The sequence below is a fragment of the Atta colombica genome, unplaced genomic scaffold (assembly GCF_001594045.1).
Source record: "Atta colombica isolate Treedump-2 unplaced genomic scaffold, Acol1.0 scaffold176, whole genome shotgun sequence".
Taxonomy (NCBI): Eukaryota; Metazoa; Arthropoda; class Insecta; order Hymenoptera; family Formicidae; genus Atta; species Atta colombica.
The window spans coordinates 29,178-45,661 of record NW_017259267.1 but is presented as its reverse complement, the minus strand read 5'-3'; the positions used below and the strand labels follow the sequence as shown (position 1 = coordinate 45,661).

The 16,484-nt window shown below is 35.3% G+C and overlaps 1 long non-coding RNA gene across 1 annotated transcript in view; it reads left to right on the top strand.

Annotated features, from left to right (window-relative positions):
- Positions 1-14,233, top strand: part of LOC108686358 — a 156,976-nt gene extending 142,743 nt beyond the window's left edge. The window contains exon 4 of the long non-coding RNA XR_001931699.1: positions 14,195-14,233. This is a non-coding gene — a long non-coding RNA (uncharacterized LOC108686358). The remainder of the gene's footprint in view (positions 1-14,194) is intronic.
- Positions 14,234-16,484: the final 2,251 nt, after the last annotated feature.

The following is a 16,484-nucleotide window of genomic DNA, read 5'->3' as shown; positions in this document are numbered from 1 at the left end:
ACACACACACACACACACACACACCCACACACACACACACAATCTCTCTCTCTCTCTCTCTCTCTCTTCTTTGCAAAGTATTCTTTAACTAGGAACGTCTAATTTGAGCGAGATCTTGATTAAGATCTTAGTTTAAACTTCTGTCATTTAGAAGTAAGGCAGCACTTTCCACCCATAATCTATTTTTCTCGTTTAAACTGTGATTTTTGTCTGAAATATCATGGATTCTGCTCGTGATCGTCCATGTGAAGCCTAACAAGACATTATACGATTCGAGATAAGGCGGTCGGTTTGCTTATGCAAGAGGGGCCTGGCTAACCCAACAGCTTCATCACGAGAGGTGGTGATAAACGAGCCGGTCCGGGCCGGCTATACGTAACCCGACCGCGCTTCTATGCGTTCTATTCGAGCCGAGACGTGGCTCGTATCAGACCGACAGACGACGACGGTTAGTACGGCGGCAACGAGGGCCAAGCAACATCAGCAAAACCAACTAGCGACGGGCTAGAGAGGCCTCCTCGGGCTTCCACTCAATTCAGCTTCTCTGCCGCATTCGGCCGTGTGCACACCATTGCGCCCGAGGATTGCATGTTGCGACGCGCGCTTGAACGCGCCGAATGATGGATCATCAGACTGACTGAATATTCTGTTCTGAATATTCCAGAACAGGCATTTTATCGTTATCGGGAACATAGAACAGCGCGCGATAAAGCACGATCCTGAAAGCCACTCACCTGTTTTCTCCCGCGGTTTCTTTCAACTTTTTTTGTGCTCTCTAGTCGTCTCTTGGATCGCACGGGGAAATATTGAATCGCATTATTCTGATTGCAAACTGTATTTTCGTCTTGAATAGAAATTCATATGTGAAATTTAATCGCATTTTGTGAACTTATGTTTAACCAACTTTATTGCATAAATCATTTAGGTAATCGAGAATTTTTATATTCGCAGAGAGCTGATAAATTATTCAATTATTAGATTTATAAGGATTTGTTAAAAATCCGAAAAGATCAGTTCGGGAAAATTAAATTAAGGAAATCACGAGAAATTTCGAAAATTTCGAAAATATTACGAGAAACGGTAGATATAATGTATAAAAGTTAGTATAGATTATCATCCTCTATTATTTATATCTGTATATTCTAAGAAATATCTATAATAAGGTGTGGATTTAAATTTTTTTGACATTGGTGTTAAATATACATAATTTATATTAATATTAATATCAACTGATACTTTTTAGAATGAAACGCTTATTATTACAATTTAATATTACATGTGACGTAAATGATTGAGTATATTAACTAGGTAACGTATAATATTAATTAGATAATATGCAATTTATGTCAAAGGATTCATACAGAATAGTTAGCGTTTTCGTGAAAATACATAGACAGACGGCATCACTCGCTTGTGGCTCAAAGTACGAAGCACGTATATATATATATATATATATATATATATGGGCATGTAGTGCATCGCACGTGTCAGTTTAAATTCGCGAAACGTGTATGCTACTCATATTTGGAGGAAAACGTATATTCACAGTCTGTCCCGGAAAATTCTGCGGAATAAAATCGCTCTAGAATCGTATCATCTCACAAAAACAGGCGTGATGTATGTAAATATGGCAGCAAATGAACATTTAAATCACAGACAGTCTTAACATTGAACATTTGTCATATAATCATATAATTGTGTGTGCTTATGGATTTTTATTTTTCTGATGTTGTCCAACAGTTTCTTCTTCAATTTTTTCACACGATTTATTTTTTCATATGTAAAAGTATATCTTTTCTCTAATAAAATAAGTTTAAATATTAATTTCCATGTTGATTTTCGTTCACGTTACAGCTACATAGTGATATTCTTTAGGCTAGTACAGCCTTTTCTGTACCAATTAGAAAAGGCCTAGTGCAAGATAATGAGAATCTGTTTCAACGTTATCCATGATAAAGCGTTCTTTTATAGACGATACGCTGCTGAATGCTTTAGTTAATTCATGCCTCGCAAAGCCTTACAACTTACTGCTGATGTATTTCATTGCGTACCGTGCGTAAACATCGACTTGTATATTAAAGATAATCGAGTCGCTCGTTGCTGACGCCCATGCGCGTCATTAGTAACTTAATATTAGTAGTTTCGGAGGACCTCTTCTTTTAAGCCTTCCTGTGTACACGTTCTGCCAATGCATGCATGTTCCTGTCAATGCCGTGCATTATACTTACGTGAACGTAGAACCGGCGCTGTTATGCCAGCACCTATAACACTTCTCAAAGGAGCATAACCATTCTCTTTAAAGCCGCTGCGAAACTTTTCATATTACGACGTTACATAGTAAAACAGTAGATCGTATTGCGATTGATAATGGCCGACACTAATTACTGTAATTCATGAACTTTCGATTCCGCAACGAAAAAGAGAGAACGAAATAAGATACTTGCGTAAGCTGATAACCGGTCGCGTAATAAAATCGAGCGTCGCTACCGCGTCGATACCGCTACTAAATTACTACAATTAGTAGTTTACGCTTGTAGTTTAAAATCAAATTTAAAAAATCAAAGAGGCACACGAAAAAAAATGTTTGATTGAATTAACTGATGGAATTCTGATGGAAAATGAACGATTCAGAATTTTTGTTAAATCTATTAGATTTCTGATTAAATCTACTAAATGTTAGTTGTTTCAACTAGAATTTTAATAGATTTAATCAGAAATCTTGTAAATTTAACTAGAATGTTGGATTGTTTATTTTCCACCAGAATTCTAGTTAATTCAAGTAAATATTTTTTTCTGCGTATGTAAGAATAAATTGTATCGGCATTGCTTAGTAGTTAATATAAAGTTTTAATACAGTCCTGCGGATTGTATTTGTACTTTAATACATGGAGAAAGAACGGAAATTTTGCTGAAGTATTTAAAGTTGAAATAATTTTGTTGGACTACTTGTCAAAAGAGTTACGTAAAACATTCAAGCTAGTTGATAGAATGTCAAAACTTTTTATAGCATTGTTTATTATTTAAGAATTCTTGTACATATATAATTCTTATAATGAAAAAGTGATGGAAAAATTACATATTATTCTAGTTCGCATTTAAAAATAATACAAACAATTTTTTTACCACTTCAATCAAAAGTAAGTATTATATAATGAAACTAAAATTATCTACTCACATGATTTGAATATATTATAAAACTTCAAATTTATGATTTTGAAGCTTATAAAAGAAATCAATAGAAAATATAATTAGTGTATCAAACTTCATGTATATATTGGGTTGTTCGGAAAGTTCGTGCCGATTTTGAAGGAAAATTGAAACGTAGAAGATTTAAATTTTTAATTTCATTTATTAAATTTAAATCTTTTGCGGCACGAACTTTTCGGACAACCCAATATTCATTCTGTATATATACACACACACACACACACACACACACACACACACACACACACACACACACACACACACACACACATTCTGATCATATTTTTTTGTTTATTTCTCTTGCTTCGAAATCATAAACTGATGATCTTTTAAAATATTCATATGCATTATTCAAATGTGGATAGATACTTTTAGTTCTATTATATAAGGTGTCCGGTAAGTTTTAACTAAGCATTCATATGCAAATAGAGCGAACTAAACTGAATCGAAAAGTGTATTATTTTGCAATTTTTACATTAGTGAACGAGATATTAATTTTTAAAGATTGTCGAATAAGCGAGTAAAATTGGCGTATAATACAATTTTAAGATTTCTTTCAGAATTCTTTATAAAATGTCTTAAAGATGTTTCTTAAAGAACTTTTAAGAATATTTTAAAGCTGTTTTACATGTCAATTTTAGACATTTTGCTCATTGAGTGACTAAAAAAAGTTACGAAAATTGCAAAATGGTAAAGGACTTTTCGATTCAGTTTAGTCTGTTCTATCTAGATACGAGCGCTTTGTTAAAATTTATCTATATATTTAAAATAATTAAAATTGTATGTGTTTAATCGGTAAAATAGACGATTCTGTTGGAGTTCAGTCGTCACTTCAGCATTCCCTTCTAAAATTATTTTTTAGCAAAATTATTTTTAGATCAGTATTTATCTAAATTTTTACATATTTTACATATTTCAGTAAAATTGTTTTTTCTATGCGGGATAATACATTTGAAAACTTCTGTAGAAGACGTAAAAAAGTGATTTAACTCCGTGATTTAACGTTCGATGATGGCCATTGACGAGGCTATTAGTGCAGAAGTGAATCTCATCGTTTATCGCGTGCATTTCGACGCCAAATTCCAATCAAGTTAACTGCTTGCTCGAGTATCAAGTTCGCATGGAATATGGATTCGAGTCCTCAATCGTAAGCGAGCCTCGAACTTCAGGTGGTTTAGTGCTACCCCTTTGAGGGATACTTATACCGCAACTTCCTTCTATCGCTCAAAGCGAGGCTGCTGCGATTTCAAGTATTCATCGAGAGTTCACCGACCTTCGAAATATCCCGCAGCAGCGGGTAATCAGCTTCTTTTATTTAGACTGTTCTGTAATCTACCTCTCCTTTCGTGCCACAAAAAGACGGTCGTATTTCCTCCCCAGTTTCCGTTTTCATTCGTTTGTGTGCGCTATCTATCCGCCCTCATTTCAGCTACTCTTATCCACCTAGAACTGGCACCTTACAGAAATCGTTGAAGCGTAAAACGTAAAATTTGAATATTCTCTAATGATGTCTTGTAGGAAAATGTGAAAATACACCGAGACAATTTTTCCCAATTTTTGTTCTTTCTTAATTTTATACACGTGTTTGAATTCGTATATTGCTTTTTTAAGTGAATAATTTACGTGACTCGTGAAGCTTTAAATGCTCCATTTATCTTTTTCAATTATCTCATAAATCATTAGTTACTTCAATTAATAAATGTAATATTTACGTATGAATTACCGAATGAATTGCAAGATACAGCGCGTTATTACTATCTTGTAACAATTTAATACCATTGAGAATGATAATAAAAAATATCAAGAATTCTGTCTTTTCTCATTGCTGCCATTTTTCTTTTCTGATTCGCGTTTCCTTATTCCTTCTTTTCTCGCGCGAACAGTAAAAATTACGCATCAACCTATCATAAAAGAAAAATTTGTTTGGCTTAACGCCAGATGCATCTTCGTTATTCTGGAATCAGAAATCAAATATTTTTCTTCTATTGCAGCCTTTGGTTATAATTTTATAAATAATAAGAAGATCTAAGTAATAAGAAGATTGTAAGTAAGATCTTATAATATTTTCATTAATGCAAAAAAACTTGTAAAAAAAGAATTAGCCTTTTGCGTTAATATCGTTCGAACAGAAAGTAATTATTTGAATAATAAAATTGAATAATAAAAAGTAATTATTAAACTTTAGAACATTGCCTGAGCCGATTTCGATTTTCTGTTTCTCTACTTTGTGTACATAATGTGAAATCAAATGTTATTATACTTTGCAAGTACATAAACTTCGAACAACTAAGTTAAATTTTGCAGAAAGCTTTACCGCCGGAGAATTAATTTCATTTAACACGTTGATGTAAATGATCTAAAGTATCCTAGAGATCATAATATATCTTCCTCTATGTTAGAAAAGATGAAGATAAATCGACAACAATAAATGTCTCGTAAAACTTCGTAGAAATACTCGCAATGATTGGTGTAATCAAATAAATGCAGACGTTGCAAAGTCACTGGCCAGACTACTGTAGTTTGCGAATTGATGTTCTCTCCAAGGTTGGCGATCTCAGATAAATGCATAAATATTGATGCTCCACAACCAGGCCGAAGTTGGACGAAAGTTTTATATACACACGCCAAAGAAGCGGACAGAAAAGGTACATGGTTCCCGTCGAGGAAGAACTTTGGGTGAAATATCCTTCCATGCAAAGTGCAGAGACATAAATTGCATCGAGGCTCCTGCACTGCCGAAGATACGGCGAGCAAAGTCGGTTCCGACATTGGCGTACATACTGTGCATCAGAGTGATTGCATTATGAGAAACTATTCGAAACGGAATTTCTAAGGTGCTTGTTAGATTAGTACTGAGATAGAGAGAAAAGGTGACACGATTGCTTCCACTGCGTAGAAAATTTCCGAATTAAATTCCATAGAAAATAAATCGAATCATTTATTTATCTTTATGTTAAATTGGCCTTTTATTATTTACATAATTTAATATTTATAGCAGCGTTTATTCCCTCCAAGATTGATTTATTGCACCGGAAAATGTTATAATAGATGCGCGAAGATCCATATTTTCGTCGTAATTATATTTAAAACAAATTAGTTTGCATAATTAATGTTAATTCGTACATTCAAAAGCTATTTAATTTGCTGTTAACTTAGCGAATAAATTTCTTGGCGTTAAGCAATAGCAGTTTTTCTTGATACCGTATTCTCTTATATACACATAGATAAAAAGAAAAATTCCATCGCACAGGTTCCAATAATACAGTTTCGCGTAAAATGACAAATATCATACGGACTGTCGGTATTTCTGCGGAACAACCCCCTTGTGCAACATTACTGAAACAAACGCAACCTCACGAAATTGTTTCAAAAAATAGTACACAATGTATTTTGTACGAAATCACTACGCATCCTTGCTATTCTTACTTTCAGAACACTGAAGTATTCAATATTTTCTTAATTGTGTTCATTATTTTTATATACAATGGTCTACATTGTTAAAGAAGTTTATATAATATCAGTCGCACAATAAAAGTATTTAATTAACAGAATCTTATTGCTTGAAATTGATTAACCATCTAATTAAATTATCTTTTAATTAATGACGTTCTCTGTTATTTTGTATGTACGCCCCAATTATTTCAATCGGGGCAAAGTATTCTCGCTCTCGACTTATTTAATTTTCCACTCCGCCGTACAAAAAAACGAAACACTTTTTGTACCAGCAATCTTGTTTACAATTGCCTTTGAAAACATAACATAAAAAATTGCGCGAAATATCTTTACTGGTTTGTCGTGCACTTGTATTCAATGCGAAGCTACCGACATTTCTAATTCACGAGTTTAAGAGGTTACCACGTAGGCAATACGTAGTTTCGTGTCCGCAGTCTCGTGTACTCTGAAATAGAATTGTCGGCAAATCCGCTATTCGAGAAATTTCACGCTCGTTTTACACTTTTACACTTTCCACTGTACCGTATCGGCCGATCATTAACCAGAAGTAGTCGCGAGTGGCTATAGAAAATTACATGTAGTTTTCTGTGAACTTTCACGTTTCGAAAAGATTAGATTTAATCCTGCTTCTTGATTTTAAAGGAAAGATACGGAATTATTCAAATTTCATATTTTCAAATTTATTGTATCTGAACATCCCTACTGTCAACTTTAATGGAAAATTATTCTTATTGATCTTTTATTCTATTTTAGAGCATCGTTAGAATTTTTGAATTTATAGAACTCAAAAGCTTATGTAGGTAATTTGTGTATTCGAAGGCGTTTGAATTTATTTTAGTATTCAAACAGTGAGTAAAGAAGAGATAGTGGAATAGCAAAGGATGATAGAACGCGCGCGCAAAGAGCGCGAAAGAAACACAGAGAGAGAAACATACGGGTGAGAACCTGTACACACAAGTCAGTCTGTGCAAAGGTCCAAACACGTACTCTATAGGGTAAATGTTTAATACAAGCCTGCAGAGCAAGATGTAAAGTAGTACCTGGGGAATGCACCTGGACTTTAGAAGAGAATCCAGTGCGTTTCACACACGTGTAACCATCTCTCCATTATTTAGATTTGATAGCTACCTTTCCTTAACAATGCAGTGATATCACAAAGAATTTTGATATCCACTTGTTATTATAAACACTTGAAAAAAGTCAATAAAACCATAGAAACCGAAAGAGGGATATGATTATTTTTTTATAAGGAAGTACAACTAATTAGTTGATTCATACGCTTGATGAATTAACCGTTAAACGTAAGAGTAAAATTGGCAGAGGTGTTAGAGCATTTCTTTCTTTTGCTTGTGGAACTATTCACGTTTCTAACATTCGCTTTTACACGTCACGAACGCGTCTCGTAACCGTAACTCTTCAAGCGTTCCATCGGTAGAAACGACTAACTCATGAAAGTCCTGCGACGTACCATTAATTGGCGTTCAACCATCGGCGTAACATTCCCTTCGTAACGATCCCTCTTCTTCTGTCACAAAAGGCTCACGTTCTCCCTTAACGACGGAGTAAGTCCTGACCTCGTCACGCGGGAAGATGTTCACATCAGAGCATACAAAGTAGCAGCGCCCCGCATCACGCCCGTATTTATCTCGAAGGAGCATTACCGAGTTGCGGATCTAATGCGGTTTCAGCATTTTATTAAGGGATAGATGGAAGCCTGTAAGTATCTCTGCCACATTAAAGGAATGCACTATTACGCAGGTCTCGCTCGAAGAACTGTGCAGTTCAGATGTATATTCTGCATCAATTTTGTTCTATTAATAGCGGCAACGGGCGTATGCTTCATTTCATCATTCACCAATTGCTGCTTGGTGATATTCGCGTTCTATTTGCTTTCAAGTTCGACCTCTGTTCTCCTTTGATTAAGTATTTTGGTGCGAGAGATAGCGGAGTGAAGAATTGTCTGTGCGGCAAATTTTGGTATTCAGGAAATGCGAGTTCAGGAAAGAGTAATCCTGCGAGCACGCCTTGCTCGCTTTAGTCAGTTTCTTGTGTTGCACATGAAGCATATACGAAAAGATTGGATATTTCGCTATTTTCTTGGATCCTAGGAATTGAAGGCTGAACTGCTTGATTTCGCTAGTGACATGTATTTGCTCTTTAAAGCAACTATATATATTCCACTGTCGGCATGTATATCCATTGCGCGAGATAATGGTAAATTGATAGTACGAATAAAATCGTGATGTAAAAGTTCTTTCGCGAGGTTGCTTTTGTGCGATAACGATTTATTCTTGGAGAAGAAGATAAATATCACGATAACAGATTGTATAATATTACGCCCCGTATTTCTTTCATTTTTTTTTTTATTTCTTTCTATTTCCATTTAATATACAGGTCAGTGAGAGGCGAAGCTGATATGATGAAAAATAAACGGTATAAAATAAGTCGAATGCGAGGCACATGCAAATCGTTCTGTCAATATTGCGCAGAGACAAACGATAATACTGCATTTGTTCGTGAGTTTTTCTTTGAAGTTCGCGTCACAATCGTGATTCCCATTATTCCAATTCAATGGGATCGAAGTCAAATCGTACGTGCGTCGAGATGTGATTAGAGCCTGTGTGTAATATAATTCAATTTAAGTGACTTCCGTTATACATATCCGGATACTGATCTGGCTTCTCACCTCTTTACGCGCGTGCACGCATTTGCGCTGGTTACAGCTCAATTATTTCACCGCAACCTCTGACTGTTCGAGCGTTAAGCGAATTCACACGTACCGACAGACAGGGGCGTAATGATGAAGTGGTACCGTGTGATCTCGAGAGCGTTATATGACTTTATGAGCTATTCATACATAGCTCGATCGATTATCTAATACAATCAGAATTATCGATCTTCTGTGCAATGTTCTGCGTTAAATTTAACAATAAGTGCGCTGTACAAGCATAAATAGATTTTGTCAAAGGAAATGAAGATGAGCACATCATGATAAACCGATAAACCGTGTACTGTCACGGTGGAATTTTTAACGATATTAATGCTTCTATCTCGTGTCTTAGCAATAAAACTAAAGAAACCTCAACACACAGCACGTTATATTCGCAACATGTTCATGAAAATTCAATGGGCTGTAACAACGTGGGCGTGCAGTAATAAAGCTGGACTGTGTAACGACACTGCCATTAAACGGCATTGCGGTCGTGAATACTATGCCGCGATATGAGACCAGGCCATTATTCGAATTAAATTAATGCAACCGGGCTTTCTCGATGTAAGAAAACGTATGATTATTTTCCCATAATTACATCATAAAAGATGACACCGCGCTGTGTCACGGTAGATTCATACATGATCGCGAAACCGTAGCGGGATTTTGCAAGTTAATGACATTCCGTGTAATCGATTACTCAGCATATCGTGGGACGTTTAATCAGGTGAGGTGACTCAACGATCCACGATGAAAATTATTAATCTCTTTATATAAAGGCTTCACCCATCGTAGATCTCAGTTTTAAATATCACCGATCGTTATTAAATTAACATTCGTAATAGTTATCTAAATATTATATGTAAAATTCTAAGTTGATGAGTTGATATTTAAGATTAATATTGGCACTTTGAGATTTCTAATTTAATTTCTAATGATTTTGCATTTAAAAATTAATCTCCGAATTAATATTTGTATATTTACTTTATAACTTTACGTTTTTAATACTTTATACTTTTTTCAATACATTACTTAATATTATTTAATATCTTTCACAATCATTGTTTAAAAAATTGTTGAGAAATAACATTTTTCACATAAGTTAAGACGAGAGAATTCTGATTTCGTAGCGGAAATTTGTCGACTTACTTCGACTAATAGAGAGGCGCACGAGATTTCCGTGTAACCGTTAATTAAGATATCAATCTGCGCGCTGCAAAATATAGGCCGGCAATAGGAGGGCGCCCGACAGATACGATCTGGAAACTCGGCCACATCTTTTCAAAGACGTCGTGCTGTGGAGCAAAACGAAAGACATCGATTCGCCGTGGCAGCGCATACATGCACCACTGCAATTCCGGTAGTATGCCGAGGCAGAGAGACGAGGATAATAAATATCGCTTTGCAATCCGTAGTTTCAGAGACTGCATTGTGCAAACTATTCGCGCAGGCGTGTCGGGCGAGCACCAACGTGATCGACATTCCAAGCCCGAAACGAAATTGGGCCCCCCGGCCCCATGCCGTTAGGCAGGTAGACAGTTCTCGGGTATTTCTGCAAATGCGTTTGCGATTACTGCATCTCGGTACTGCGAATCGCAAAATTCCTGCATCGTGACTCCTTATTACATTCGGCATTCTCGACGTTACGGCAGCTGCCAATGTCGTGTCGCTGCAAGCGAGTTTGCGCATTGCCGTGCAGAGGTGACCGCGAGACTGGCACTTTTCCCGAAATAGCATACTTCCGGCAGAGAGTCCGGGAGTTCGCTCACAGAAGAAGCTTATCGCGTTGTAGAAGGTAGAAGTTACTTTTGCATACTCTTGCGCCGCGACAAGAGAACTGCAGTAATGCACAGGAATAGAGAATGAGTATCATAAATCTTATGCCGGGTGACTTTTTCGGCTTTTATTTCTTAATCTAAAAGGAGAACATGTATGTATCTCGTATATATTACGTAATCTTTTTTTGTTTGATTTTATGATTTACATCGGTAAAATATTGACATACATTCTTTTTAAAACACGTCAAACTATATTCTGCTTTTCCAGCTTGTTCTGATGTAACTTATTTTATTACGTTTATATCCGAAGTATTATTGGGATCTAGATTGATTTATTCCAGACGATTTTGATAGAGTCCAGCATACAATCAGTTATGTAACGTAGAACATTTTAAATTATACGAATATAGATGTTTTATTGTTGATCTGATTTTACATGTTTTTTTTTCATGACACTTTCGTATCTGAAAAAAGATAATTTAAATCTATAATTTTGTGTAAGGAAAATCGAAATTCTGTCCCTGAATATGCATGTTCATCTTTGTTATAAAGATAATTAACTATTCTACTTGCGACGTCAGAGTATTTCGATCCCCTTCTTGACTACAAACTTCATTCCTTGTAATATATATGTATATATATATAATGACATTTGAGTTCTGAATATAATTATGTAACTTCCACGAGCTATCTGTAAGCCACCACGATTGACGATCAGAATGTGCTTTCGCAAACTCAGTCTGATTACGTAGACAATAGTTATTCGATTCTGTCAAATGTGCTTATTGAATCGTAACTTTTCTATACGTCTAAGAGTTATAACGGCGTAATCTTACGGTCAACGAAGAAAATGTACGTGCTAGACTATATGCTATCGAGCTTATGTTCTTTCTAGTTGGCGGAGACAGAGTGCCTTACGCGAGAACACTAATCCTAAAATACACGCGTCATCGTTGTCTGTCATTTACGGAAAACGCACACGCAAGCGGACGGAATTTGAAAATGCGAGGGAAGCACGCGATAGAGCACGTTTTCCGTATCGCGGCGTTGCTCTAAGCAACATTTCTCTCTCGAAACTGCCTAGAATCTCCGCAAAATTCGCCGACGCGGTTGTGAACTTCTGCCATAATGGATGGCGTCGCAATTTCTCACGACTATTGCCACGAAGGCGGATTAATTTACGTTTCTCGCGACCATTCGTTCCATTTGAGCGAATTATCAAGCGGAGGTACGAAAATTCTCATTACAAGCGCAATTATCCTCTTTTATCCACTGTTGTTTTTTTCTTCCCTCTTTCGTTTTTACGAAGTTCATGAAACTAGTGCGTGCAGCACTCGGTCACTCGTTCACCGAATTAACGCTCCATTATGTAAAGCGGTGAATTTCCACACGCCGTTGCTACACGGCTCTCGCAATTACGCAAAGTACACCGCGTATCAACTAGATATTCTTCGCTGTTATAAAACGCCATTTCGGGTGTTGGCACGTTCATTCTGAAATACAGATTTTAAAATTTGCATGGGCGTGCATGCAAAGCCACCGAGTAGGAAGCGAGGAACTTGCTATTTAAGTCCAACCTATTTTCCCGCACGCATACGATGAACGAATAATGTATACGAAACAGCTAGCAGGTACTCCGAGATCTTTCTAGAACTCGATTATAACGGTGAAGAGAACTGCTTTTCTCACTTGCAATAATATATCAGGGGCCAACAATAAGAATAAGTCAAAGAAGTAAAGAAGAGCAAATACGAGACTTTATCTTGGTGTCTAATAATATCTTATGAAATAATAATTAAAATTGTCAATTTAATAACGATTTGCTGAAATATTTAAAAATTTAGCTAGAACTAAAAATAATTTTAATGGATTTTAAAATAATTATATAAGAGTCCTCAAGCTAGTTGCTAAAATGTTAAAACTTTTTACAGTGTTGCTCATCCTTGAGTTTTTTACTATATAATTTTGGTGATGCAACAGAATTATTTTCAGAACTAAATCTACTTAAAAATTTAAATAACAAAATTATTCTTTTCATGCAATGTATTATAAAAAAAAATATAAAGTATCTTAAAAATGAAACTTCACTTATTGTGAAAAATATTATCCCAGCTAAGGTTTGAATTTGAAATTTCCCGACTTATTTGGAATAAGAATAGGTATGTGAAAAGAAGTTATAGTTGAATTTTAGTTATAAAAAGATACAATTATATTTTTAAATAATCACACGGAATACATGCAAAATAAAAATACACAAATTTGAAAAAATCTAACTGTTTCGATCATGAATATTCAAATAAAATTAAAGTGGCGCAGATTTCAACGATTATTATTTCATTAAGACAGATTGAATGTTATTTTGAATGTTACATGTAAGAAACTTTGATATTCTTTATTATGGAAACCACCATTGAGGCAATGGATGAAGTAATTAAGGGAACCTTTAACTGCAAAATCCGATTTATCTACGACGATTGACTTCGAAGTTTGGCAACGAGATAAATGTTCCCCGGAGTTTCAATCAACCCTCTTTAGAATTGGTATTTTGCAGCCCTAAGACGTTCAGAATGCGATTATGATAAATTCTTGACTAAAAGTCACTTGCGAAGTACGCAAATCCTCTTTCGATAATAATCGAAAGAAAGTGGGAAGAAGGATAGTTTTTTTACACTATGACAGTACACTATAGATTACTATGTCACGGTAGCTTGCATTTCAGAGGCATTGAAATTGCGATTTGCATGTAAAACGAAATGCGTTTTTTCTCATATTTACGAGAGGATAATACTTTAATATTCCTTGCTGAAATATCCGATATTCTGCTAATATTCATTTTTTTTTATTCGACAATTATGAAAGTTTTATACATAAGTTTGATGAGAACGAGTCGGCAAAGGTATCATAATAATTAGAGTACTACGCATTTATATATGTAAATGCAAAACTGTTGTACCATTACATAATTTTGCAGATAATATTTAAATAATATATTTTGAATATTTTTAAAATTTTCTTTTACTAATGCTACTTTTTTTCTGTATTGCAGGTGATTATTTGGACCATGTTTGAACGGAGCTGCGAACAGGTATGTTGAAGTTTTATTCGAACTTATTAAAAACGTACTCTCATATGAAATTGATAACGATATGAAGCTTTAGTTGGTGAATGTAATGCAGTTATTGGTGCACTACTGTATTACCATACAATAATACCGGAAATATTGCCAACAATATGCCGTAATATGTACACGTCGCTTACTTTTCGATTTCCGTTGAAAAAAAAATTGAAATGCAATTCTCCTTTATGACGTTATATGCGCGTATTGTCGTCAATGTAAACCGTTCAACGTGACGGGCCCTATTTGTCCCGGGAATATTTTCGTTGTTTGGCAAAATGTAATTTCCTTGCGGCAAGGGCCACGGCGCTTTGGAAAAGAAAAAAAAAGCGAAATATCGAATGCGAATAATTCAAATGTCATTTCTCAGTCGGATTTGTCGGTCCGGTGCCCGCATACTGTCAGACAATATATTCGATAAAGTGCCGAAAGCAATCGCCGTCACCCATTCGGCGTAAAAAAAAAAGCTTATTTATGGAGTACTCGTCGATATCTGGCCTAACTTTGATTGTCACCCCAGCACTCTTATAAAGTCACAGTTTCCTATCGTGATGGACATAGACGATGATCCATATCGTTCAGATTGTTAACTAGTATTCCTCACGGATTTGGCACGTTCGCTTTCGTGAAAATATTTCCGCTTCGTGTAGAAGAATGCATCTGTCCATCCGAAATTATATCTTGCGATACATCGCGATAGTATCTCGCATCAGCAAAACAACGACGGTGCTGCTGGTGATTTAATTAAATTGTCTGTTTTCCGGTAACATGTAATTGAAATGCAACTTTTAGAACGTCAATATACAACAAATGTACATATACATTTGTGCACATGTAGAAATATATATATTCTCCACAACCGCGAGAGAGAAAATATCATTGAAACACGCAGCTTCGTTTGAACAGAATAACTATTAGCTCCCGCTTTGGCTTTCCGCGTTTTATTTTATGATTTTTGTTTGTATTTAAAAATTTGCAATTCTGAAACTTATGCACATATCTGCGCGGATTAACATTAAATAATAAACAGAACTTGCCGCACAATAGCATTCATTTAATTTTTTAATCGTAAGTTTGTTTATGTAAGAATAAGGATTTGTATATGTATATATTCTGCATTAGGTATGTATTTTCCATTTAAATCTTTTATTTGACAATATTTGCCATCGATAAAGCAGGCTTGTAAATTTAGCTGAAAATTTCGGTTTGGATTCGTTAATCAATAAATGGTCGAATATCTCATTATTGCTGCGAATAGGGAATTAAATTACCTATATGATCGTTTATTGATTAACGAATCGAAAGCGGGTTACAAGCCCGCATTTACGAGTGCTCTTATCTAGAGAAAGCTCATTTATTTCAATGCAATTGCAATATAGTTGTGATAATTACTCAGCAATCTTAATTCCTTCGTAATAATATCCCTTTAAAAATACAATAATTTTAATTTATAATGTTACTTTGTGAAATGTTAGATAAAAAAAGTATTATATGCAGTTTAACATTACCTTACATTTCGTATGGTAATATAAAATTACATATGAAATTATATCAAATCTCCAAAGTTCTCAGTAACTGTTAATGCATTTTTCATTAATTCTTCTTTCATGTTTTTCTGATTATTCGTAAGTGCATATCCAAGTGCATATAAATAATTTAAAAACTTGTTAAAAACTTTGACGTATAAAAGATATATTTACGCGAAAATGTTTTCATTATTTTCTAAAAACAAAAAACCACCCATTTTCACAGTAACCCGCTGGTGGTCAAAAGGAGCGAGTTCACATGCTAATGGCGGTAATTATCGTGAAAGCGATGGCTTAACTGTTACGTTTTTTGCTTGAAAGAGTTGTTAATACTTCGTCCGATCTCACGGTGATAACCCAATTCACTGTTCGCTATACAGATTGGGCTCGCTGCAGAACTGTACAGTAAACAATGCCAAACCTGTTTTCGTGGGTCAAGAAGGTGCGAGACAACTCGCCAGGCATGCACTCGAGAAAGTCACATTTTTACACGGTAGAAGACACATACACACGTGCAGTTACTATAAATGGCTCGTTATGACACTACTTGTTGTCACAGTCTTCCCCTGAACCCTATTATAAGAAGAGTTCATCTCGTGCGCACTTCTTTCCACTTGTGAGGCTGAGAAGAATATTACCGACAGGGTTGGTGACGGCTTTTATCCTCGGTTAGAGAAAAAAACCTAAAATTACAT